The 26586-nt window shown below is 28.9% G+C and overlaps 1 long non-coding RNA gene and 4 pseudogenes across 3 annotated transcripts; 2 read left to right on the top strand and 3 right to left on the bottom strand.

Moving 5' to 3' along the window:
• Positions 1-488: 488 nt before the first annotated feature.
• On the bottom strand, positions 489-1571 carry LOC149893017 (uncharacterized; annotated as a pseudogene).
• A 76-nt stretch (positions 1572-1647) lies between these two features.
• On the bottom strand, positions 1648-3110 carry LOC149893016 (uncharacterized; annotated as a pseudogene).
• An 8111-nt stretch (positions 3111-11221) lies between these two features.
• LOC145187451 (retinol dehydrogenase 12 pseudogene) lies at positions 11222-13586 on the top strand (annotated as a pseudogene). The gene has a single exon (XR_016446153.1). The product of XR_016446153.1 is annotated as a retinol dehydrogenase 12 pseudogene (transcript).
• A 5764-nt stretch (positions 13587-19350) lies between these two features.
• LOC149893015 (uncharacterized) lies at positions 19351-21896 on the bottom strand. The gene is made up of 3 exons (XR_016449393.1): positions 21882-21896; positions 20442-20718; positions 19351-20260 (listed from the first exon to the last, which is right to left on the bottom strand). It is a non-coding gene; the product is annotated as an uncharacterized LOC149893015 (long non-coding RNA).
• Positions 21897-24260: 2364 nt separating this feature from the next.
• On the top strand, positions 24261-26119 carry LOC145187279 (retinol dehydrogenase 12 pseudogene; annotated as a pseudogene). The gene has a single exon (XR_016452930.1). The product of XR_016452930.1 is annotated as a retinol dehydrogenase 12 pseudogene (transcript).
• Positions 26120-26586: the final 467 nt, after the last annotated feature.

Here is a 26586-nt window from a genome sequence, read left to right as displayed (position 1 = left end):
CATTTGAAAAGTATTTTATAAACCCGTAGTATTATAGCCAAAGAAATCTTCAAAAAATATCCCTTATTAAATACAACTTAAAAAAAAAATGCTCCTTATAATAAAAAAAACAGCCCCATAAATCGCTGGGGTGTGGGGGAGCCTAGCCACGGTCCTGTTTGCAAATGCTAAAATGTTTAGGAACTACATAAATAATATATTAAAAAAAAACAAACAACTGATAGTTAAAACAAACGCTATAATGTGTTAAAGTAATCGCACAATTTTTTTGATTTGTCAAATCACCGAACCCCGCATTGGCATTTTTAAAAGACATGTTTCATAATAAAATGTATAAAAATTCTTCCACACCATCATAATATAAAAATATGAAATACAAACTACATAAGTGAAATATAAAAATTATGAAAAATGTAAAATACAAACTATAAAAGCGAATTACTTCCATTCTGAGTTACATTAAATATCAAATTTTAAAGTAAGTTTAATCATATCTTCTCTTTAAGGAGCATTGAGTAACGTAAGTTTCTTGAGCTCATGTTACATCTTTCTTTTCGATGAATAAAGTTAGCAACACTGAATGAGGATTCTAGCTCTACCGAACTAGCAGGCGAAGTACAAACCACTCTTGCTTTAGAGGCTAACATTGGAATATCTTTTTCATATTTGTATCAAGTTCATCAAATTTCCAATTATTTTGCTTTAAAGCGTAATTGAAAAAAAGACAACTCTTCTTTGATATTTCGCTTTGATTGTGTTTTTTCTATGCATAGATTGACACCGCACAATGTTGCAAGTTTAGCGAATCCATTTTTATGGTTCACAGACTGTTCAGGTGAATCTTGAAGTTCGAATCGAACATCTGAATCTCTTCTAAAAATGAAAATGAGTAATAATATTTGTCAATATGGAAATCTTTTTACAAAAGTACTTTAAAAAATTATTTACATAAGTTTAAGTATATTTAAATTTAAAAACAAATAATATTTTATAACTAACCACTTCTCGGCTGATTTTGGTCATTTTGCAAACAAGTGTTTACAAACGTTGACCTTCGAGGATATTGTCGGAGCATTGTATTTGAAAACGTTTTCAACAGTTTACTTTCTGCTTCCTGATATTCTTTTTCTGTAAGACACTCGTTAGTTCTCGGATCAAAGAAACATGCCAGTAAAGTTTGTAACTTTTGTTTTGGAGATATCTTTTCAATAAAGTATACCTTCATAAACTTTAGAAGACTGCTTCGTAACATGTTTTTTTTTCTCGACCAAAGAAGACGATTGCGATCAAAAACATTTAGCTGAAGATTCATTTTCAAGAAAGTTCATTAACGTATTTTGGACAAATTTGGCCGACGAAAGTGTTGGAAAATTTCTAGTAGAGAGAAGTTAAGTTGCTTCAAAGAATGGCGCAAGATTATAGTGTAAAATTTCTAGGAACTTCCAATCTTCTGATAACAGATTTAGTTTCTTGAGTTTACTAACTTGTTTTTCTGTTAACCCATTGATAGTACCAGGATCTATAGTAATTTTATTATAAACATTTTTAGCTTTAATTATCTTACTAATCATTAAAAAAGTTGAGTTCCAACGAACATGAAAATTTGACGATAAGTTATTTATTTCTAGCCCCTCTTTCTTAACCTCATCAAAAACAAATGATTGCAATATTGAAGACCTTTTAAGACCAAATAAAATGATGGATGAAAAGTTAAATAACTGATTAACAGTTTCATCTGTAGATGCTTCTTCCTCCTCGCTACTTTTATCATCATCCGAGCTCACGTTTTCCGTTTCAAAAGTACACGCATTTTCTACTTGATTGTTTACATCGTACATTTCAAGGTGTTCGTCCGACGATATATTTTTATTAGACTCGATATCGCTTTCATTGTAGTTATTGCAATAAATAAGATCCTCTTCGATATCTGATGTGCCATCTAATAAGCTCTGTGATGGTTTGGCCCACAACTTTATTCCATGATTTAAAACGAGATTTAAGTTATGACAAACGCATGAAAGCCGTAAAGCTATAGATCCCATCGCCTTTTTAATGTCTTCAGCGTTGTCTGTTGTTAGTGACATAACTTTACTATCAATATCAAGTTTAGTAATTTCCTTTTCCACGAATGCTGTAAGTCTACTACTTAATTGTCTTCCGTAAAATCTACGAAAGCAAACTATATTTGATTTGTATTTAAACTTCTTTGTTAAATAATGCGCTGTTATGCAAAGCCAATAGGATCCAACCCTATTTTTCCACAAATCGGTTGCTAGAGCAATATGGGTAACTGACTTAAGTTTAGCTCTAAGATTGTTCTTGTATTGATAGTATTGCTTTCTCAATCGCTTTGCTATTGTCTTTCGATGAGGCGGTTTGTAAATTGGGGCAAGAATGTTTAGAAGGCGTTGCATACCAGGTTTAATGTTTAGAAGGCGTTGCATACCAGGAAAATCGTTAAAAGGACGGCCATCTTGAATAATGCAGTTTATTACGGCTTCATCTATTTCATCTTTGTTCTGCATCCCAATTAACTTATCTTGAATGAGTAGTTTTTTTTGAGAATCGTAAAGGTACTCAGATTTTTTATGAACATGGAAAATATGTTTTCGCAAATTTAGTTCAGGCCCACACACAAGGTTTCCATTCTCCGGGCACATCAAACAAACATACTTATTTGTGTTGGCAACAAATGAAAATAGGGTCTTAATAGGCAATACTTTTATTTTACGGACTGATTTTATAACTTGATCATCGTCGGTATCAGAGTTCGAACCTACAGCACAAACAATAGTTTATAAAAATATATTTCAAGTATCAACGCAAATTAAAGACTGACACAAATACATGACTGTACAGCAAGTAATTATTCTGGGTCATTTAATTTCTTTGACCTTTCTGTTTTCATTCACAAGTTCATCTTAATATTTAAATAAAATTTACAAACATACCTGAATATGTAATATTGTCACCAGATAGACGTCTTGCTTCAACAGTTGGCGTGTTTGTTTCAGATAAAGTCTTTTCTGGCGATGTATGTTGATAAAATCTTGCGTTCCAAATAAGGGTCTTTTAGATAATTTTCTTTTTTTGTCTTTTTTTCCAGTCATTGTTGTCGAAAAAATTAAACAAAATTAATATGGTGCTCGCCTTGTTAACGAGAAGTCTCAGATTCAAATCGTAAATAAAGACCCTGATAGTGATTTAATTTAATTAGTTTCCTCAATCATTTTTATGTCTTTGAAGTCCCATACAGAATAGTTGGATTTATGGAACATAAGGTAATTAAACGATCGAAAACGAGTTTGTAACATAATTAAAGAAAAAGTAGAACATGTGAAAAAATTTTGAAATTTGAAGTTCGCCTAAGGAATGATTTGAGAATAGTAACTTAAATCAGTTATGTAACATAATTTCAATTAAAATTGCTACAACTGTCGTAATTAAAAATTGATTTACCCACAAACAATTACAATTAGGAAAACGTCATGATCACACTGAATTAAGAACAAGTAGGTACGTGTGTAAAAATTTCAAACCATTTATTTATTCAAGTTTTATATATGGTTCGAAAGAGCTCTGAATTTGTAATGAAATGGTGAAAACTTTATGAAAAAAAAATCATTACAAAAAAAGTTATGCTCATTTAAGTAACATTATTTTTATGAAGCATTGCTTAAGAAAAATGCAACTTTTGTATAAAACTCACGTTCGGCTAACGGCAGCTTTGTAATAGAATCATTGTTAATTTGCGCATGATTTTGCATAGTGAAATGTGCAAAACGATTAAAAAATGTAGCAAAAAAGTTTCGAATTAAAGAAACAAAGTATTTTTAATGATTAAAACGTAATTGTAAAATTTATAATAAAATTTTTTAAAAATATGCATTAAAAAAATATCGCGTTTTTTTGCAATATTTAAAATAATTATATATATATATATATATATATATATATATATATATATATACATATATATATATATATATATATATATATATATATATATATATATATATATATATATATATATATATATATATATATATATATATATATATATATATATATATATATATATATATATATATATATATATATATATATATATATATATATATATATGGAGGTGATCTTTAAATACATTAAAAGCCTCAGTGTTTTCGCCTTATTTTTATCGTTACTAATGAATTTCAATGAGAGATAAATATATAAATAACAGTTCTAATAAAATATATCATTATAATGAATAAAAAAAACAAATTTACTGAATTCTCTACTGTAAAAAACCGCCCCTCCCCCTAACACTATGTAACGGAAGTGGAAATACATACCTCCACTGCGTGGTACAATAGGGTATGTGGTCATGAATATTTTTTGATGAAATTTGGCAGGGACATAGAAAATAGATCTATACAGTTGCCTGTAAAACTTTAAATATGTACCAACATGCCTTCAATATTAATGCACCTCCGGAACAGAAACGAAATTTTAAAACCGAATGAAAATCACTGGTAACTGTAAAAAAAACAACAGAATTTATAACAAACAAAGTAACAGTAACAATAGCAGAAACAGTTTTATAAAGTGTAGCATTCACAGTAACGCTAAAAGAGGTGAAAATGGTACCTCCACTGGGTCGAAAAATACGGTATGTGGTCATGAATATTTTTTAATGAAATTTGGCAGGCACATAGAAAATTTCAAATATGTACCAACATGCCTTCAATATCAATGCAGTGCCAGAACAGGAACACAATTTTAAATAGCAATAAAAAAAACTGAAAAATTTATTGCACGTAAAAAAAACCATAATTTATTCAACATAAAACATTCTACTTTTTTTAATAGTCTAAACTGATATAAAATTCTAAAAAAAAAGACAAATATATACATCATTACCACACCGACTTCGAGCACGCTGTGAAAAAAAAGGTCACAGTTTTTGTCTTTAAAATCGGTGCCGTAAAAACCCAGATACGCACGTACCTAGAACAAGTTATCTAAACTTAAAAAAATCTCCTCACAAAAGTTTCGGCTCATTTTGGTAGTGGTTTGAACAGAAATTTTGGCCGAAACCGAATAAGTAAAAAGTTGTCGAAGCAGATATTTTTCGCTCACTAAATTGGTTGTCAAAAAATTATTTTTTTCTACGCGCCAACAAAACATGATACATACATACATACATACATACATACATACATACATACATACATACATACATACATACATACATACATACATACATACATACATACATACATACATACATACATACATACATACATACATACATACATACATACATACATACATACATACATACATACATACATACATACATACATACATACATACATACATACATACATACATACATACATACATACATACATACATACATACATACATACATACATACATACATACATACATACATACATACATACATACATACATACATACATACATACATACATACATACATACATACATACATACATACATACATACATACATACATACATACATACATACATACATACATACATACATACATACATACATACATACATACATACATACATACATACATACATACATACATACATACATACATACATACATACATACATACATACATACATACATACATACATACATACATACATACATACATACATATATATATATATATATACCTTTACAGAAAAAGTCTTCAACTTTATAATTGTAATTCCGTTACGGAAAGAGCTCAAACGTTCAACGGCGTTACAGATTTAACAATTTCAATATCTTTTTACCTGTGAATATGATAAAAATGTTGAAGCGGTTTTTAATGACGATATTTGAGGGATATTTTTGGAAAACTATCCGGTATAAATGAACAAGAAAATTTGTAAAAGGAGATTTTTTGGAGAGAGAACTATTACAATTTTGTCGATATGATAATAGTTATCCCTCCAAAAAATTTATTTATGTGGCAAGAAAGCTAAAATGCTGGCCAGTTTTAATGGCCTTATTATAATCTGTTTCTATATGCCCTTACTATATTTAGTGTCCCTCCTTAAATTTTAAATAATAAAAACATTTATACATAAAACCTTTAAAAAAACTACTTATAAATTTGCCTATCAAAGAATCTTTTCTTCCTAAACGGGTGTCTCCCAGGGTAAATGCGTTTTCTCCTTACTACTATGTTTAGGCTATTTCTAAATTGGTTTAAGAAAGAAACCCGAGAACCCCACCCAAATATCTCCCTGACAAAAAATAAAAGAAAAAGAAAAAAAAAAAACAAAAAACTTTTGTTTAAATTAAAAGATTGCCTCCCCCAAGTCCTAACCGTCAGTTGTTGTGTGTACTATTTTGTGCATGTTCTCCCTAACAATCAGTCGATGTATATGTACACTCCGCTGCACTAATTCCAAAGAAATTTGTCGATAAAACAAAAATAAAAAAGCAACAAATAAAATAAAAAATTTACACATTAAAAGCGGTATCAGGAAAGAAGCTGATACAAAAATAAAATGACAGTAAAGCGTATCTAAATATATAAAAAAAACTATTTAGGCATTTTTCCTGGGAGGTTTTTTCAGGAGGATATTTTTCTTGATACCGTCTGAATTCCATACGTTCCGTCATTGAAAATTTTCAAAAAGATAACTGTTCTAGCCTAAGACTAGTAAAATTTTTCCATGTTGGCCAGGAATTAAACTTTTTTTTTACCCAGGGTCTAACAATGGTTTCAAAGCAAATGCGAAATTGTTCCGGCGCTAGGAATGGTTTTAATTGCCAATATAATCATGGATTGGAGTCGATTATTGATATTTTAAAGGTGGCAGGGAAAAAAAAGTCTGAATCCGTTCAGACCAGTTGTTGCCCCAAATTAAATTAGCTATGCTTTACTGCAAGTTTTGATTCACTACATTTCACTCTCTCATACAATATCCTTTCAGAGAAAATGTTGACCAAAAGTAAATTTACTTACTTTTTAAGTATAGATTACTTTTAATTGTAATTAAAAGTTATTTAAAATGTAAACTTAAGTAATCAAAAGTAATTTTATGTAATTTACTTTTAATAGCCATTTCATTTTAGTTATAAAATAACACATGTCTACTTAGGAAAACTAATGATATAAGTAAATTTTATTTACATTTAATTGCATGTAACTTTTTTATAATGTATTTTAAAATGCTTTTTTTTTTTACAATTACTGTAATATAATTTTTCTAAAAATAAATTCTTTTTAAATGTAAAAGTAAGTTACATTTCGATGTAAAATTATATTATGTAATGCAGTTTTAAAAAAGTAATTAACTTTTAAATGTAAAAGTAAATTACTTTTCCATGTAACTCAATTTTAAATGTAAATGTAAATTACTTTTTTATATAATCTACTTACATATAACTTACATTTGAAAGTAAATTCACCTTTCTTTACAAAAAAAAATTGTTTTAGAGAAGTAAATTACTTTTAAAAGTAAATTTAAGTTTTTTTTGAACGCTTACAATTATATACGCAATTTACTTTTTCATAAAGGCTTACTTACTTGAGTAAGTAAAAAAAAAAGTAAGTAAAAGTGCCATCCCTATTAAATAGTGATGAAAAATTGGTTGCATAACGTGAACGATCCTTTAATCTCAATTTTTTTTTTCGTAAAGAATGATGTATTTTAAATAAAGGCCGAACTGTATTTTATTCAGACATTTAATTTTATTCAGACAGTTAGTTAAATCTCTCCAATTTGCAATGTGAGTTATTTCATTATGAATAAACTGCAACTGACCTAGTTTTTCTGTTAGCCAATTGTTTCTTATGCACTTCAAAAGATGAACATAGTCATATAAAATATAAGAACCATTTTGACATAACCAAGGTTTTCCCTCTACTGTTTTGAATTTAGAAAAGAAGCTTTGGTTAACTTTATTTCCATCTGTAATAATTGCAATTATTTTACCATTACACGTAGAAGTTTCTATGCTGTCTACAATTAATTTGCATTGTTCTAGTTGGAAATCTGAAGTCAGATTACTAACTGGTAAAACTCTTGCTGAAAATTCAGGTCCACCGTAAAGACTTTGACCATAAATGAAAGTACAGTAGCAGCTAATTTCTCTGGATCATTAACAGCGTTTCCAAAAATATTTCCACTTTGATATAATAATGCTGCTTTTACATAAACTTCATCTATCAATAAAACACAATTTCTTTTTTTTTTCATCTCAGTTCGATAACACAGAACTTAAAAAAGTTAAATCATCCTGAGAGTTTATTTTTGAAGTTATGCGTGTCAAAGTTCGAATACTTGGCAACTGATAATCATAACATAATCGATGGTAGGTGGAACGACTTGTTGCAAAATATTCAAAAGCTCTCGTTATTATATCAGCAGAATTGACAGCACAACCAACAGAATGATCTCCCATTACATTTAGATGCTCAAGAATTATTTGAATTTTATGATCCTTATCCTTAATTTTCAGATATCTAAGGGCTTCGTTTAAAGATGACTTTGTACAAAGAGAAGTGATTTTGTTATTTGACAGAGGTTTAATAGTACATTTTGAACCAAAATGAAATGCTTCGAACAACAAACTTTGATTATCAGCAAAAATAGTGGAACTTCACAATTGAATACTTTAGATTGGATGAAAATTGAATTTTTTTGCTTGTCTGTAATCAAATCATTATCATTAGAAAAAGTTTAAATTATCAATTATTTTATATTCTTCTAATTTATCTTTTCTGATACCTCTTTTTGAAGAAGAAGATAAAGTCTTTCTCATTTTTGGTGGTGGAGAGGAGAGACAACTTTTAAAGATATTTGGAAACACTGATGGAGCATGAATCGGTCTCAATTTACCACGACATAATGTAAACTCCGCTTCATCTGGCCAATGCAATTTACAAACAGCAGTGAATTTTGTAACGGTCCAATTTAAACGAGGGATACTCATAAACCATTTATTTTTTTCAGATTCTTCACGAGGGAATTTATATACAGATACATTACAACCTGAAGACTTATAATTTGAGGAACATTTTGGAACACAGCATTTTAAAGGCATTCTGAATTATTTAATTTAAATTCACTTGAAGAATAACTTTAGATATTTATGGAATATAGCAATCAATATTTTACACCTTTATCTAGGTATGTGCGTATCTGCGATTTTCGGCACCGATTTTAAAGATAAAGTCTGTGACCATTTTTTCACCGCGTGCTCGATGTAGGTGTCGTATGGATGGATTTTTGAGTGTTGTAAGTTTACTGCAATTTTATTTTTGTAGAGTGTTGTAAGTTTACTGCAATTTTATTTTTTTTGCACTTACTAATTTTTTAGTGATTTCATTGCTATTGAAAACTTGATTCCTGTTCTGGAAGTGAATTGACATTGAAGGGATGATGGGTTTATTCTCTAACTTTTGAATCAATTTTATATATCTATTTTCTATATACCTGCCAAATTTCATAAAAAAATAATGACACGCTCATATTCTATTTTTGCACGCAGGAAAGGTACAAAATATTCTTCTGTTGTAGAGGTTGGGGGGGGGGGGGGGATTTGCAATTAAGAGCATTTTATGTATTTGACTTTTTTATTCATTAAAAAATTGCTTTTTTAGAAAAATGAAACTTTATTTAAAATATTGTTGATTTTTTAAAGTATTCAAAACGTGATTTACACACAAACACACACAAAAAAAACCATATTCTGTTATTAGTTGAATAAAAATATAACCGAGGCAAAGTAATGCGCTATAAACTAAACAATGAAGTTCAATTATAAAACCACCGTAAGCCGAACGCTAATTTTTTAGGTTGGTTGCAGTTTTCTTAAGCATTCCTTATAATGAATTTTTGTCACTTAAATGGGCATAATTTTTAGTAGAATCATTAGTTTTTTATGAAATTATCACCATCGTAATACTGATTTAAAGCTCTTTACAAAGATGTATAATAATTAAATATTTGAATAGTTTAAAAATTTTGCACACTTTATCCAAACAAAATTTGCGTTTTTAAGGAGTTTTTAAAAAACGGCCTTCAGTCAAAAAAATCGCGCACGGTGTCGAGGCCTTCTATAAAGAAGGCCATGATGGCGATCAATGTAAGATTTCGTCTCTTTGAATCTTTTGATAATTGTTAGCACCGAACTATGTAATCGCTTTATTATTCTTCCAATTTCACAAGCGGATTTACCTTCCTGATGAAAATGCACCACTTTTACACGATCTTCATAGGTAATAGCTTTTCTGCTCATTTTTTCAAAAGAAAATAATTTTTTTTGTTTGAAATTAAACACTTTTATTGGTATTTTGGTAATGACTCAGGTCATTGATAGAATATTTAAACAAAAAAGGTAAAAATAAATAAAAAAAAAGATGTTTCCGCCGCATTTAGCATAAAAAATTCTTTGTGGTTCTTATCTTTTTCACAAAAAAAATATTAAAAAAATTTGACACATAATATTTAATCCTCATTTTTACAGGTTCTATTAATTAATTTTCAAAAAAAAAAAAAATCTTTTTTCTTATGTTCTATTTAATATGTTTGAAAATAAAGACTATTTTATTATCTTTAGAATAAAAAATAATTAAAATTATTTAAAAAAAAATATTTTTTTTTATTTAATGGTTCTTAACTTTTTCATAATACTGTAGTTTCACATTTTATATCAGTAAAACTGTTCATACAAAAGTTGAATACTATTCCTGAATTTAGATCTCAACCTTGTTTTTGATTTGAGTTTTGATACAATCCATTTTTAACGAAAGTCTGGCTTTTTGTTGGATACTTGACAGCAGAAATAGAAGATTCAGAAATAGAAGATTCATCTTGTATCGTGAAACTTGTATTTTAGTTTATACAAAGATATCACTTATATAAACATTTGTATAAGCAACTGGAACTTTCTATCAAAAAATGTTTAGACATATTATCAAAGCGTTATACGCATGAAATACCCATACTCAAGCGACTGCGGTGGGTTTAACATGACCCACGTGAATAGATATTTTCTTTAGTATAATGAGATATTGTTTTGACATTAAAAATAAAAATTACAAATCACTAAACAAACCAAATAAAAGAGTCTTCGCAACAAATTGGAAAATACCACTATGCTCATTAAAATGTCTACTATGCAATCAAACATTTTCAACAGGACATTGTTGAGATAAAAATAGTTTATTGTCTCGAGTTTTTCAAATGCTGTGTCATCGTGTTAGTGCATGTTAATGCTGTGTCATCGTCTTAGTGCATGTTAATGTACTATAAAAATGCTGTGTCATCGTGTTAGTGCATGTTAATGTACTATAAAAATGATGCTTTAACTTTTAGAGAATTATTAGAGAATTCCGAGGTCTCGAACACTCTTATTTTAACTAAGTGATATAAGAAATGAAAAGACGTATCAATTGCAAGTATAATTATCATTGGCGTATCCAGACGAGGGCAAACATCAGAGATGGAGTGTAAAAACTATTTAAAAATTCATTAGTTTTTGTTACTAACAATTCATTCTCAATGTTTGCTTACTGGCCATGCCGGTGGTGATAATTTTGTTATGGTAGATCATGTACGAAAAACGAAAAATTTATTTCGATTCCTGAGCAAATTTTACTTCTTTAGTTTTTTATTGAGAAGTTTGAAGTTAGAGAAATTTATTATATTTGTACTTACTTATTAATCTTCGTCTGCTTAACGAGGTTTTCATTAAAAAGATTTAAGTATGTAAACAATATCTCGCGTAATAAAAGATTAGTAAATCAAATTGGAGAGTTTTTAGCTTTGTAAGAAAGTAAATATATTATTGATTCAAAAATGGATGAAAAAAAATCTCATTTCAGTTCATTATGAACTTCTTGTTTGGCAGTTTCATTAGAGCATTAAGAGACGTCAATAGATCATTTTAAAGTAAAAACAAGTTTCTCCTTCTCAAAGATTGCATTTTTAAAGTTACTCCTCTTCAGAAAATACGTAATTTTAGCGAAAATAAACGAAAAAAGAAGTCACTTAATTAGCATTAAGTTTCATTTATTGATAAAAATCATTTTTAAGATTGGTTCTCATTTTTTAAGTTCTGTTTTTCAGCTATTTATTGATATTTATTTGCTGTGTGATATAATGATTTGTGATGTGATATAAGATATTTCCCTAAAGTCTTTAATTTAGCTTAATATTTATAAAAAAAAAAAGAAAAAACTTAGCTTAACGGTTTTTTTCCCCTCTTTGTTAGAAGCACAAAAATCGTTGATCAATGGAGGGTTGTTACACTTGCTACACTGCAATATTTGTGGTTATTGCTCCATTACTTTACTACTTTTTTAAAAAGATCAACACCCATGCTATTTGCACGACAAATACCAAGTTAGATGGAAAAATTGTGATTATTACAGGTGCTAATACAGGAATTGGAAAAGAAACAGCAATCGACTTAGCTAAACGAGGGGCAACGGTTGTTATGGCTTGCCGCGATTCTAGGCGAGGAGAGAAAGCTTTGGAAGATGTTAAAAACTTGAGTGGGTCGCCAAATGTTTTTCTGAGAATACTTGATCTTGCATCTCTCAGCTCCATTCAACGTTTTGCTTCAAAGTTTTCAGAAGAGTTTGACGCACTTCATATTTTGATTAACAACGCAGGGGTAATGATGTGCCCTCAATGGAAAACTGAGGATGGGTTTGAAATGCAATTCGGAGTTAACCATTTAGGACATTTTGCACTAACAAACTTGCTCTTAAAACATATGGTGAAAACTAAAGGAAGAATAATTAATGTTAGCTCTATGGCTCATGTTTACGGTGTTATTAAGTTTGATGACGTTAACTTGGAGAAAAGTTACGGCAGGTTTAAAGCATACTGTCAAAGCAAATTGGCAAATGTCTTGTTTACTAAAGAACTGCAAAAAAAACTTGCTGGTTCAGGCATAACAACGTATTCTCTTCATCCTGGCGCAATTCAAACCGATTTGCAGAGACACGTGATCTACTTTCAATTTCTTCCGCGATTTTTAGGAGTAAAAAATGTTAGAGAAGGTGCTCAAACTACAATATACTGCGCGACCAAAGAAGGATTAGAAGAGCATGCCGGAAAGTATTTTAAAGAGTGTCACGTGACAACGTCTTCAAACAAAGCCTTTTTTGATGACGCTCAGGCCAAAAAATTATGGGAGTTGAGCGAAAAGATGACTGGAATTGTTTTTCCGTTATAAGCTGAACTTTTTAACATTTTTCAACTAAAATTAATTTGAATCTTTAAATGTTTAAGATCATTTTACACTTAACGAAAAATTTTTACTAAAGTTTTTAAAAAACTCTTTGAAAGCAAAAAAAAACTCTATTATTATATTGCTATCTTTTTCTAAAACTAAATAAATTTATTAAGTGATGTATATACATGCCACAGAGACTTAACAAAGACTAAAAGGTTGTCAGTTCCTTTGAAGAATAATGAATATGCAATCTGATAAAAATAAAGTAGTTACTTTGAAACCATATTTGACAATCGTCCATTATAAAAGTATTTTATAAGATTTTATAAAAGTAATTATAGAATAAAATGTTATTTGAGACTTAAAAAGCACTTTTAACCTTCTATAGGCATTTGGGGTTGAAAAAGTATAGGGGAGAGGCAGGTACCCCCCGGACACTTAACGAATACCCCCGGACACTTAACGCTGAAACTAAAGAAGTTATTTAATCTTAAGTGCCACAAAAACATTCGTTTCATATAGTTGTGGCATATGCAAATTATCTATCCCAATACACCAAAACAATCGGTTGGGAGCGCTAAATATTGTTTGGTACCATCAGAAGAACGACGCATCATCATATTTAATTTACTTAACACTTTATCTAATTTTTATTTATACTTTAACTTTTTGTTAATTTGTGATCAAATTTAATTTACAATACTTATTTTAAAAAATTAATTTTTGCTATTCTTTAAACTTTTTTATTTAAACAGTTATTTGTAAATGAGGTATGATTGGGTGGTACCTAACACATGTTTTGAGGGTACCTCCAGACAACTTTTCACTTTAAGAAATTTATAAAGTAACAAAGTATGATTTTATAAGTAAAGGATTTATGTGTATGCCTGGGGCTACATTCAACTTGAATATTGTGTTTCATCATTTCTTTTGAAAGAAAATAAAATAAGGTCAAAAACTAATTCTTACAATTATGGATACAGATTATGTTACATTTGACAAAGATTAAACTTAATTTTTTGCATATTCATAACTTTTATAGTCCGCAAACCTGAATCTGAAAATATTCCCATAATCCTGAGGGATTAGGCACAATAATTGTGTTAAAATAGGGGATATTGTTCTACCTTTGACCACGTTGTACCTTTAGTCACTTTATCTTGTTGGCTTACTATTATCATTTTGAAAAAACATGAAGTGCCATTTAAAGTATTAGTCTGTGACAACTCTTCTTACCGTAAAGATCATGCTTGGGATAGATTATGTTTATCCACAAGAAATTATAATTTTTGGCTCTTAAAAAGTAAATATTTGTGTTTATTTTATTTTGATAGAGCTGTCATAAAAAGTTATTTGGTTGATGTATGATACTATTAATATTAACCAACATCTTTTTTTGTTATGAAAAAATGTTAAGATAATAATTTCTTAACCTAAATAGGGTATGAGATGATAATGAGCAGATGATAATAAAACCTATGACCAGCGTAGGATGTTGTACCTTTGAATGATCCATGTTGCGCTTTGATATTTTGCGAACTTAAACGAAAATTGTAAAGTTCATGTACTTATGTATAACTCGTCTGATGATCATATCTTTGCTAAATTTCTCTACAGCCATAAGAAAGTAAGAGCAGAAAAATATTTTATATAAATTTTTGTTTAAAATATGAAGGAACAAGGTTGGTTTTTTACTCAAGAAGGTATAATGATAAGTTATCTCAAGAAGGTGTAATGATAAGTTATCTCAAGAAGGTATAATGATAAGTTATCTCTACGTAAACCAACATATCTTGTTCGATCTTCTCCATTTAATAAAAAAACCATAAGAATTATGTAAAACTTATAAATAGGTTTCAATATGTTATCATTTTGAACAATCAAACATTTAAAACTAATTTATATCTTTAACTAAACAAAAAACCCCCGGAAGCAAAAGGTGGTCAGAGTACAACAGGTTTCCCTATTTGTACCACAGATTATGATCTATAGGATATATGTGTGGCATTATGTAACTTATATTGTGAATGGTAAAAAAAAAAAATGAATTGAAATTATGTATAAAGATTATGACCGGGGCTACCCTCAAAATTTGAAAGTTGATGGTTTTCTTACCTAATTTATTTTAAGCTTTGTGCATTTGTTAAGTCATTGCTTGTTTGTTTTTTGTTAAGTCATTGTTTGTTTGTTTTTAATTCAATAAATGTTTCAACTTTCGTTAAAATGGTTATTTCACTTTATTTTCCGTTAGCATATGGCTAATATCTCTATTATTGTTAAGTGTCCCGGCCTACCCCCATCTCCCTTACGCATACCTTTTTAAAAGGTTTTGTGAGTTTTTATTACAGTTTGCAGTAATCATGATAAAATGTCACATGAAAACATCTTGATAATAAAACTGCAATGCTCTACTCTTTTATTCTAACTTTAAATATACATGATAAAATAGACAAATATAATTAAATAACAACAAGATATTACTGAAAAACAAAGTTCATTTTCTAGTGTTTTCTACAGAAACTCATAACGAGCATTTACAGTCAACTCCGATGTATTTTGTGTAGGGAACTCCGATTAGCTCAACTTCTCCGTCATTGTTGATGCTTAACTGTACGAAGGTCTTCTTTTCTTCCACATTTTTACAGTGTTTATTCAAACTGCTGCAGCAAGATAAGAGTTCTGTTACGCATGACGTGTTTCTAACCACCATTGCCAATTTGAAATAGTTGATTTGAAACTGCTCATTGTTTTTTGGGTAAAACATCACTACCTCGTAAGTACCAGCAGGCATTATCATGCTACTTGTCTTTGATTTGCACTCGCTAACAGAGTTGTCTTGAGCAGATTCTCCCGTTACCGATATCAGATTTAAGTTTGAAATTTCCTTCTCCACTTTCTCATACAGCCCCCTCAGGTTTTTGAAGGGAAAGTTTTGCGATTGAGATATTAGGTTTACAAAAGCGGGTAAATGTTTGATTTCTTTATCGCTGTCCTGAGAAACTGGCAGCGCGTAAACAAGGTGTGCTGCGATGATGGATAACAGACAGATCGTTTGCATTCTTCTGGATGGATGTTTAAACGCTGAAAGAGATAAAAACAACATCAGTTTTATGAAAAGGTTAAAGTTGAATCAAGTTTCGAAGGTTTTTTTTTTTTCGGTTTTCCTGTAAATTTCATGTATTAATTTTCACATATATATATATATATATATATATATATATATATATATATACCTAAATGCAATATGAATTGAACTCTAGTAACTACCTTTATTAGCTATTGTCCTTTTGACTCTTGTCTCTGACTTTAGTCCCTTTTTTGAGTCTCAGATTTTCCTCTTCACTGTGTTTCAGCTTTGCCATTTTTATCGCAAAACCCTGTCATATAATGTCAATTGCTCTACTGGCAGAGCTGACACTAGTCAGCTCTACCAGTATACAGATTGCTAACGAAAAACAACTTTTCATCTAGCAACACTTTCGCGTAGGAGGAAACACATGCGATCCTTTTTTCTGAAATTGTTGTTGTGGTAAGCGATTGTAATCTGAGAAAGTGAAAACAATCCTAAGCAAATAGAAGAAACTAACAGAAGAAAGTGTTTGTTTACTCATTTTATTTACAAACTTGTTTACACATTTTTGTTATGATTGTGTTTTTGCGGTAGCGTTAGAGATCCATGTTTTCTTTATACAAAAATCATTTCATTTTCTAACCAGCTACTTTCGTTTTCCTCAGTAAATTTTAACAAGTTTGCATTTATTGTTGATTTCTTTAAACTAAGATAAGATGGGAACATTACAAAGTTTTTAATGAAAGAAATAATTCAAAGAAGAGTAATGCATATTTTGATCAATTTTAAATGTTTTGTTTTTTGAAGAAGAAAAAAACAAAAAAGAGAGCAGAATCGTAAAAGTAAATGTACCTCCCAGAAGATATGCATTACATAGTAGAGCATTATTATTTCTATTTCACTAAATACTCATTGTAACGTCAACGAAGCTCAACTTCTCAATCTTTTATTGATTAAAATACTTCTTCTTTTATGCGGTAGTGATTTTTTTGCGGTATTCACTATTTTACGGAAAAATAGTTTAGAGTATTTGACACGTTCTGACCCTCTCACAACCTGTGTACAAATGTCTATAAATCCATTCTGAACAAAAACTTAATATTTTTCATCGATTTATAACTAAAATTTAATGATGAAAGTTTTCCTTCGATAAAACAGAAATCAATTTTGTTTTTAACAAGCTACTTTGCTACTAAAGGTTTGGTTACAAACATAAGGTATCTGAGCATACCTCGTTTGAAAAACCCACCGTGACACATGGTATCACTTACTTGTATAGATACCATCCATATTTGTTTGTATGTAAAGAAGTTATCCGAAATGATGCTACAATCTCAGTACTAAATGTTTCAAAAACTACTCTGAGTGGTTTCCCGTGATTAATTAAAATATACTTTTCTTTTATTTGTTTCTAATAAGATTTCTTTTATTTATATTTGTTTCTAATAAGATTTCTTTTATTTATATTTGTTTCTAATAAGATTTTATTATAAGTGATATTGTACATTCATAAAATATTCATATCTTTTGTACTGTTAATGCAACCTGATCAATGTAATGATTAAGTTTTTGTAATGATTATGATGAATAAGTGTACTAAACAATCTGGGCATGTTTGGCATTCAAAATTACAAGAAACTAAGTGAATAAAAAATTAATTTTCCGTACTTCAAAAGCAAAAATATTTTTAACATTGTAAAAAAACAAAAAAAAAATTCTCAGAAACAAAATTTTTTAAAAACGGAATATCATGTAAACTATTTTTTAACATCCATCTTTGAAGATGAACATCCGTCGTTGAAGATGAACAGCCCTGTAACAAATACAATTTTTTATTAAAATAAAGACATCAGACATCAAAGTCAAAATTACGATACAACAACTTTATTGTAGTGCCTTCCATTTCAAAATACTATCAATTTTTTATGGAGAAAAAAAGTGTTAATCTATTTTTAAAAAAATTTCGAGTGGTAACACAAAACTTCAGTGAGATACGTAAATTTTGAAAAATCCATCTCAAACCACAATTTTTAGCTCACGAAACACTTCAATATAAAAATGGCTTTTAGTGTGAAGTTTTATACATTTTTTTCAAGATAATTATTTATCAATTATTTGAAGTCATGATTTTGTATAATACTGTTTTACTTAGAAATTTATAGTAAACGTCAAAAAGAATGATGCAACTAAAGTTAATCAATATACATTAAGGGTCTGCGTATATGATATTGGAAGAAAAAAAATCATCCAAATGACGAGAGTTCCGAAATATACCGAGATTTAAACTTAGTATATTACCGGTAAAAATTTTTGTAACGATTTTACGTCGTAATCATTCCGATGACACTTTTTTTTCCCGATATCATATCGGTATGATAACGATATGGAAATGAAACGATACGCAGACGCTTAATATTTAAATATAAATCTAACTCATTTAACCATTGTCTTTTTTATTTTTAATAAAAAAAAAAAAAAAAAAAAAGGAAGAAGAAGATTTATTTAAGGTAAATTGTCATTTATATTGATTTATGTGATCATAATACGGGTTATTGATTTAAATCTAATAAATAAAATCAATTATTTAATTCCCTTTTTTATTACTCAAACGTTCAAGTTCTATACCGACAGAGAGAAACCGACAGAGCAACTTGAAGCATTTTTGGGACTGCTTTCAAGATATCAAATAAGAGGAAAAGTTATTTAAAAAAAAATCTATAGCAAAATCAAGTTTTAACATTAACAACATTTTTAGACATACGTCATATAAACTTTATTTATTTGATTTGAAGCAAAAAAAGGATTTCTATGAAGCAAAAAAATGAATATGATTTATAAGATAAGATAATTATAACTTACCTTATTATTCATAAAAATTTATGAATAATGAGATAAGTTACCTTAAAACCAAGTTTGACATACGTCCATAATTGATTTAACAAAAATAGTAATAGAATAAAAAATTGCTTAAGACATAAAAAGCACTGCTAACCTTCTTTAGGTTTTTGGTGTTGAAAAGTTTTACACAAAGCTTTTTAAAAGGTGTTGAAAGTTTTTAGAACACTATATTTTATATTATAATCATCATAAAATATCACGCTTTACAACGTTTATTTTAAAAATAATTTCAGCAAACTAATAAATATATTTCGCATATATTTATAATAAATATATTTTCGCAATTGTAATCATTTATAAAAAAAATCACTAAAAGTTACGCTAATACGTCCTGTGCGCACACATCGAACTGAAGTTCTAACTGGGACATCCTGTGAACATCTTAATAATAAAAACTGCAATGTTCTACTTTTTTATACTAACTTTAAATATTCATGATAAAGTAGGCAAATATAATTAAATAACAACAAGATATTACTGAAAAAGTTCGTTTTCTAGTGTTTTCTACAGAAACTCATTACGAGCATTTACAGTCAACTCCGATGTATTTTGTGTAGGGAACTCCGATTAGCTCAACTTCTCCGTCATTGTTGATGCTTAACTGTACGAAAGTCTTCTTTTCTTCCACATTTTTGCAGTGTTTATTCAAACTGCTGCAGCAAGATAAGAGTTCTGTTACGCATGACGTGTTTCTAACCACCATTGCCAATTTGAAATAGTTGATTTGAAACTGCTCATTGTTTTTCGGGTAAAACATCACTACCTCGTAAGTACCAGCAGGCATTATCATGCTACTTGTCTTTGATTTGCACTCGCTAACAGAGTTGTCTTGAGCAGATTCTCCCGTAACCGATATCAGATTTAAGTTTGAAATTTCCTTCTCCACTTTCTCATACAGCCCCCTTAGGTTTTTGAAGGGAAAGTTTTGCGATTGAGATATTAGGTTTACAAAAGCGGGTAAATGTTTGATTTCTTTATCGCTGTCATGAGAAACTGGCAGCGCGTAAACAAGGTGTGCTGCGATGATGGATAACAGACAGATCGTTTGCATTCTTCTGGATGGATGTTTAAACGCTGAAAGAGATAAAAACAACATCAGTTTTATGAAAAGGTTAAAGTTGAATCAAGTTTTGAAGATTTTTTTTTTTTCAGTTTTCCTGAACATTTCTTGTATTAAATTTGTATCCACATATATATAAATATACATATATATATATATACCTAAATGCAATATGAATTGAACTCTAGTAACTACCTTTAATGGCTATTGTCCTTTTGACTCTTGTCTCTGACTTTAGTCCCTTTTTTGAGTCTCAGATTTTCCTCTTCACTGTGTTTCAGCTTTGCCATTTTTATCACAAAACCCTGTCATATAATGTCAATTGCTCTACTGGCAGAGCTGACACTAGTCAGCTCTACCAGTATACAGATTGCTAACGAAAAACAACTTTTCATCTAGCAACACTTTCGCGTAGGAGGAAACACATGCGATCCTTTTTTCTGAAATTGTTGTTGTGGTAAGCGATTGTAATCTGAGAAATTGAAAACAATCCTAAGCAAATATAAGAAAGCAACAGAAGAAAGTGTTTGTTTACTCATTTTATTTACAAACTTGTTCACACATTTTTGTTATGATTGTGTTGTTTTTATGTGTTAATTTTTCGGTAGCGTCATATTGCTTTTGTACATAAATCATTTCATTTTCTAAGAAGCTACTTTTTTAATAAAGGTTTGCTTATAAATGCATTGTCTGAGCTTACTTCGTTTTAAAAAACCACTGTCACATATGGTATCTAGCCACAAGTTATGGGGTAAGAAAATTTATGAAACACTCTTTTAAATTATGTATGCGCTACAAATAGCAATCTATCATTTTGGAGCTTCTTGTATATTATAAACATATATCATAAACTTTTACATAAAGAAGAGTCTATTAAGCAGAAATGATTGGAGTCGGAGTTGGAATTAGAATTGAAACTCTTTCAAGTCGACTCCACAGGTTCTTAAATTGGGATTAGGTTTTTAAGAACAGGAAAATTCCAAGTTTTTAAGAACAGGAAAATTCCAAGTTTTTTCAATTTTTATAAACAAGTATCACGTTTTTATACAAAAAAATGATACTTGTCTATAAAAATCCAAATATATATAATAAAGTTTGTCAATTAAATTTTTATGCACGTTAAAATTGCTCCAAACTTCCAAAATACAAAAATGAGACTTCGTGATCATAGCGAATCTAATAAATACAGAGGATTCCATGTTTATTGATTATTTGTCAGAGCTAATTGATAATTTTTCAGTTTTACAACTTGCAAAATACAAGCTGCTTTCAAATAATATTGTCTGCAACATGCTCATTTACCACTCAATAACATCAAGATAATTATGAATAGAAATGACGTGTAGTTTTTGTTCTATTTTACAACAAAGGCAATTTTAAAATCTCCATTTTCTTAGTAGCTTATTACATGCAGTGCTTCATTGTACTGCATATAATATGGTTCTATGATTTACCGGATTTTTTTAATAATCGGCAACTCGAAGTATCAGTGTTTTGATTTTCTGTTAATAACAGATAAAGTGCAAACTTCTGTATCAATCATTTAAAGTAAATTAAATTTAAAATAACTTTTATATTTAGATCAAAAAAATGTTGTTAAAGGTTTTAGAAAAAAAATTGAAATACCTTGAATACCTTATATTATTTTTTTTCAACCCTTCAAAACACAAATTACCATTCGATTAAATTCGTTAAACTTATTTTTCAAAAGAAACACATTTTGTATGAATATTAATAAACTTTAGAAAATTTGATTAGTTTTAAAAGACTGATATTGGAGTTGATACTTAGTTCGCTATTATTCGACTGAGATATTGAAGACTGACATTGAAGATATAAAAACTGATATTGAAGTTGGTACTTCGCTATTATTCGTTGTTAACGGAAAAATGGAACGCCACATAATAAATAATTATCAAAAACTGACAATAAACGTTTTAACAAATTTCTAAGTAGTATATAATAACAAAACTACTTTTCTTAAAACTATATTTGATAAATTAAAACAAGTATACAAGTAAAAAACTCAACTTCAAGCTTCCCACTATTTCCATTTGTTTTGATGTAAAATAATGTTAAAAAATATCGGAAAACAAGATTTTTATGGGTCGATTGACTTTTGTATTTCTTCAATAACTCCCTATACCGCAGGCAACCGCAGCAATCCCTTCATATTCTAAAAGTAACATTGTTAATTAAGTGAAAAAATTCATATTTCCTCGGAACTCGGTGGAACATCTTTTTAGCTGATATTTAATCAAAAAAGTATGAATATATTTCTATTTTATTTTAGAAAATACTTTTAATTTGAACTCATAATTCAGATTTTATTTTATTTTTTAATTAAATATATTTGAAATATAAGAGTTAAAAGATCTTAAAAGTAAATATAGAATTTTATTTTGGTTAAAAAGCCTCCTTCAAACGAAATAAAAAATTCTCATTTTTCAAATTTCTTTGAAAATATTATTAAATTTTTTAACTTTTTTTAACTATAAAATAAATAATGTAAGTTTTATTAAGTAACTTTTTAAATAAAAAATCAATGTAATTTAATATTATTAAAAAAAGGGCACTGTATTTACAAAAGCGTAGTGAGGGGTTTATTACGATTTTTTTGTGTTGTTTTGAGTCGCAGTGCGCCGATGCTTATTAGACATTTTCGTTATTGACTGATTTTGCCCAAAAAATTTGTGAAGAGTATTTTTAAGCATCGGTGTTATGTTTTTCGGTTTTTAACAAATAGCAACGAAAGAATACAAATTTCTATACCAATGATTTAAAATAAACCGAATTAAAATTCTAATTTAAGTATTTAGACATACTAATCTATTTGATTTAAAAAAGAAAAGAAAAAAAGGAATACTTTGCATAGCTTATGTAACTTTGTTTTAATCCTTCGAGACATTCGGTGCAAAGTTGCTATTCGATTAAGAGCCGTTTAAGTTGTTTTTATAACAAGCTTTAAACCACAAATTTATATAAGAATATAAACTTGTCATACTAAAAAAACTTATGCTTTAAACGCTTAAAGAGTTCTTTTTTAACAAACTTTAGAAAGTTCTATTTTTCTTAAAAGAATGGCTCAGAAGTTGATTATTATTCGTTATCATTCGTGAAAAACTTAGCGCCGATGGTTTAGTGGTAAGAAGTTAATCTACAACAACTTGTATAAATGGTAACTTGTATAAAAGAAGTCAATCTACAACATCTAACATCTAATATCTAGATGAGATGGAAAACAGGTCATATTTGGGATTGACCACCAGAAATTTTCCACCGAAAATCTCATTGTGGTTAACGGCACCAGAATGATAGGGTTTTAGAGAAAAAAATTCAGAATGCTCTTTTCTTGTAGAAGTGCGTGATAGAAGTAGCAAAACAATTTTTACCAATAAAAGAATGCTGGAATTATGCAGAAACAGCTCAACTTGGCTATGGAAACATTCTAGAATTAAATGATCAACCTGTACTATTTGAGCTTGTTAAAAGTAAACTAAGTTCTATGGTTTAGTGAAACCTAGTTCAGGTCAAAGATCATCTGCATTTCATTTTAAAGTAGTATAAGATCGCATCGAATTCAAATCAGAAATAGTACTATTACATTTTCTTACACCAATGAACTTCTGGGAAACATTAGCCTGTTTGCTTCTCAAATGAGGAAAAAGTGTATTTCCACTGGAGTTTTATAATTTATTGCAAAAATTACGACGATAATCTTCTGTCTTAATTGAAAAGTTCAAATATTAAAAAATTTACTTGCAACCGGCTTGCAACAATAACAAAAAAAAACTTTTAAAAATAATAATTTTAATTAACACCATAAAAAATTTTAAGTTACATAAACACGGGAGCTAGAGAAGAAGGTTTAAGTTTGGCTTCAGACTAGTCTTAAACTTAGTCATAACCCTAACATTAAGATCTTGCGGTAATCCTTCAGTTAAGCAGCGTAAAATAAATACATCCTTTCGCTTTTTTGTTGTTGTTAGAAAAGCGTCTGAACAAATCACTCACGCCCGTAGATAAAAAAATGAATAGTAATGAGTTTTTTATAAAAGGTTTCGTAATGAATTTAAATATTTTATATGAATGCAAATACTTTTGGAGTTATTTTGAAATAAACTTTTATTTGAAAAAGAACAAAAACATAACAAGAAATAAAAACACCACAATATTTTAAAAGCAAATTTATTATGTGTATTGCTGTCTTACCGTAAGAGAATGACAAAAAAAAAACTGCATTTAGAGAGGATATTGACGATGTAAACAAGAAATAAAAGCTGAAAACAGTGAATCGTTTTTATAACTTTGGCGCTTGGGCTACCACGTGGCATGACTAAATCAAAGCAATTCATTCTTAAAACTTTTGTTTTAGTTTATTAAAAGTAATCAAAAACTAGATACTTTTTTTGGAAAATGAAATTAAAACAAAAATAATGAATAATTTTTTATCTTTGATTCTTAAGAAATTTGTAAAGCTTATAAAGTTTAAATAGAAAAGTTATAATTATTTGCAGTTTTAAAGTTTATTCAATTAAAGTTAATTATGCAATCTAATTATGTAAAGTTTTCTTTCTTTTGTTTTAATTAAAACAAAAACAATCTCCTCCGTAAGTGCTGAAAAAGCGTTAGGATGTATTTATTTTACGCCGCCTAACTGAAGGATTTACCGATCTTGCACCAGTTTGAGATTTATTAAAATGTTATATGAGATATCATGGAGTATATTATCGATTTTGTTCGCATTTATTTTTGTTGTTTGGTTTTTTATTCCTAAATTCTGTAGACATGCTATATGCTCTACAACTACAAGACTGGATGGGAAAACTGTACTAATAACAGGTGCAAATACAGGTATTGGTAAAGAAACAGCTCTAGAACTAGCCAAGCGTGGAGCTACTATTGTAATGGCTTGTCGGGACTTGCAAAAAGGCAGTAGTGCTGCCCAGGATATTAAAAGTCAAACCAAAAACGAACAAATTTTTGTGAAAGAACTTGATTTGTCATCACTATTGTCAATTCAATTATTTACAGATTCTTTCTTAAAGGAGTTTAAGTCTCTTCATATTCTAATAAACAATGCTGGTGTTATGTGCCCACAACAAAAAACAAAAGATGGATTTGAAATGCATTTTGGTGTGAATCATTTGGGACATTTTGCATTGACAAATTTACTTTTGAAGCAGATGGCTGCAACTAAGGAACCTTGTAGAATTATTAATGTTTCCTCTAGGTTGCATGAGTATGGAAAAATCAATTTTGATGACATTAATTTTAAAAATAATTACTCGATTTATAAAGCTTATTCTCAAAGTAAACTGGCCAACATACTGTTTACAACAGAGTTAAATAGAAAACTGTTTAAGTCTAATATTACAGTATATGCTCTTCACCCAGGTTTGGTATCTACAGACATGAGTAAACATGACTTTCTTGTAAAGTATATTATTCCAAAATATTTTCTTAAAACTCCATTACAAGGTGCTCAAACCACAGTTTACTGTGCCACTCAGGAAGGTTTAGAAAAGCTTTCTGGATGTTACTTTGCAGAATGCCAGGTGACAAAGTCTCATCACAATGCATTCTTTGATGAAGGTATATCAAAGAAATTATGGGAGTTAAGTGAAAAAATGTCAAAAACTTTTTTTCCTTTGTAGACTAATACATTCTCCGTAAAGTTTTCTTATGACAGTTTTAAATGTCTCTAGTGAGTCAGTTTATAGCAGATATACTTGATGATTTTTGTATGTTATATAATGTCACATAGATAATTAAAACAAATCTTAAAATATTTTTTGTAACTACTAGCTGTCTTCCATTAAAATAATATAGTGATGTTGTAAATATATATGTATACAAAAAATATACAATTACCTTTTTTTTTTTTTTTTGCATTTTTTAAGTCCTAAAAGATATATTTTTAGATTTAGTGCTTGTACCAAGTAATCCTTTACTTTTTTTCATTTGAGACATCTTATTTGTTTTAAATACAACTATTCTACTGACAGGGATACTCAGAGCACTGGCAATTTTTGAAAAAACTAATTGTAAATACTTACAGCATAACAATGTTACACTAGTAATTCAAGTAGTTTCTCAAAAATTAACTCAAAAAAACTTTAAATTATAAAGTTGTTTTAACTGTTCAGTCAATGTTTTTTTTTAATTCACCATTGAAGTAGAAAATTAATTTATGGAATGTTATATGTGTTCCATATTATTTTATCTCCCATAAATAATATTTTAAATTTTTGAAGTTTGAATTTGTTCCACTGAATTTTAAGTTTTTTACAAATTCTTATTACACTAACAATCAGTGGCGTATCTAGGGTAGGGCAGG

Source organism: Hydra viridissima, unplaced genomic scaffold (assembly GCF_058129835.1).
Source record: "Hydra viridissima isolate aposymbiotic clone 2 unplaced genomic scaffold, HvirCarnegie_v1 scaffold_1, whole genome shotgun sequence".
In the NCBI taxonomy this organism is placed as follows: domain Eukaryota; kingdom Metazoa; phylum Cnidaria; class Hydrozoa; order Anthoathecata; family Hydridae; genus Hydra; species Hydra viridissima.
The sequence above is the reverse complement of the archived record's forward strand: the minus strand, read 5'-3'. Positions and strand labels throughout refer to the sequence as shown.